Source organism: Triticum aestivum, chromosome 5A, assembly GCF_018294505.1.
Source record: "Triticum aestivum cultivar Chinese Spring chromosome 5A, IWGSC CS RefSeq v2.1, whole genome shotgun sequence".
In the NCBI taxonomy this organism is placed as follows: Eukaryota; Viridiplantae; Streptophyta; class Magnoliopsida; order Poales; family Poaceae; genus Triticum; species Triticum aestivum.
This window is the reverse complement of record NC_057806.1, coordinates 409457461-409459556: the sequence shown is the minus strand read 5'-3', so window position 1 is coordinate 409459556 and position 2096 is coordinate 409457461.

Sequence of the window (2096 nt, the reverse complement as noted above, 5' to 3'; positions counted from 1 at the left end):
CTCCTTTGTGTTGTACTCGTGCATATAACATCTATGCATAAACCTGGCTCGGATGCCACTGTTGGGGAACGCAGTAATTTCAAAAAAAATCATACGCACACGCAAGATCATGGTGATGCATAGCAACGAGGGGGGAGAGTGTCGTCCACGTACCCTCGTAGATCGTAAGCGGAAGCATTATGACAATGCGGTTGATGTAGTCGTACATCTTCATGATCAAGCGATCCTAGTACCGAACGTACGACACCTCCGCAATCTGCACACGTTCAGCTCGGTGATGTCCCATGAACTCACGATCCAGTAGAGCTTCGAGGGACAGTTCTGTCAGCACGACGGCGTGATGACGGTGTTGATGAAGCTACCGACGCAGGGCTTCGCCTAAGCACCGCTACGATATGACCGAGGTGGATTATGGTGGAGGGGGGCACCGCACACGGCTAAAAGATCAATGATCAACTTGTGTGTCATGGGGTTCCCCTGCCCCCGTATATAAAGGAGCAAGGGGGGAGGCCGGCCGGCCCTAGGAGGGTGTGCCAAGAGGAGGAGTCCTCCTCCTAGTGGGAGTAGGACCCCCCTTTCCTAGTCCCACTAGGAGGGGGAGGGAAGGAGTGGGAGAGGGGAAAGACAAGGGGGCGCCGCCCCCTTCCTTGTCCTATTCGGACTCAAGGGGAGGGGGCATGCGGCCTGCCCTGGTCGGCCCCTCTCTCTCTCCACTAGGGCCCAACAAGGCCCATTAGCCCCTGGGGGGTTCCGGTAATCCCTCCGACACTCCGGTTTTCTCCGAGATCACCCGAAACCTTTCCGGTGTCCGAATATAGCCGTCCAATATATCAATATTTATGTCTCGACCATTTCGAGACTCCTCGTCATGCCCGTGATCACATCCAGGACTCCAAACTACCTTCAATACATCAAAACACATAAACTCATAATACCGATCGTCATCGAACGTTAAGCGTGCGGACCCTACGGGTTCGAGAACTATGTAGACATGACTGAGACTCATCTTCGGTCAATAGCCAATAGCGGAACCTGGATGCTCATATTGGTTCCTACATATTCTACGAAGATCTTTATCGGTCAAACCGCATAACAACATACGTTGTTCCCTTTGTCATCGGTATGTTACTTGCCCGAGATTCGATCACCGGTATCTCAATACCTAGTTCAATCTCGTTACCGGCAAGTCTCTTTACTCGTTCCGTAATACATCATCCCGCAACTAACTCATTAGTTGCATTGCTTGCAAGGCTTATAGTGATGTGCATTGCCGAGAGGGCCCAGAGACACCTCTTCGACAATCGGAGTGCCAAATCCTAATCTTGATCTATGCCAACTCAACAAGTACCATCAGAGACACCTGTAGAGCACCTTTATAATCACCCAGTTACGTTGTGACGTTTGGTAGCACACAAAGTGTTCCTCCGGTATTCGGGAGTTGCATAATCTCATAGTCATAGGAACATGTATAAGTCATGAAGAAAGCAATAGCAAAAAACTAAACGGTCATCGTGCTAAGCTAACGGATGGGTCAAGTCAATCACATCATTCTCTAATGATGTGATCCCGTTAATCAAATGACAACTCATGTCTATGGCTAGGAAACTTAACCATCTTTGATTCAACGAGCTAGTCAAGTAGAGGCATACTAGTGACACTCTGTTTGTCTATGTATTCACACATGTACTAAGTTTTCGGTTAATACAATTCTAGCATGAATAATGAACATTTATCATGATATAAGGAAATAAATAATAACTTTATTATTGCCTCTAGGGCATATTTCCTTCAACTGCCACAGATGGCTTCGAGCGCAAGCTTGAGTAGCGCGCGGGGGCGTTCTTTTGGTCAAACGATGGCTCGAAGTGGCGCTAATGAATTGTCGGTGAGCCCGTTCCCACGCAACCGCGCATGTTCCTGCCCGACTCGGTGAAATCCCCCAAAATTCCAATACTTACCGGCCTACTATATGAACCCTCACGGCCGACGAGTCCTGCGTCGCATTTTCCCCTCCCTCCATGTAGCTTATCTCATCTGCCTCTCCCACAATCGCCAACGGCATCGGTCTGTCGTTGTCGCTCAGCCACTCCGCCGTC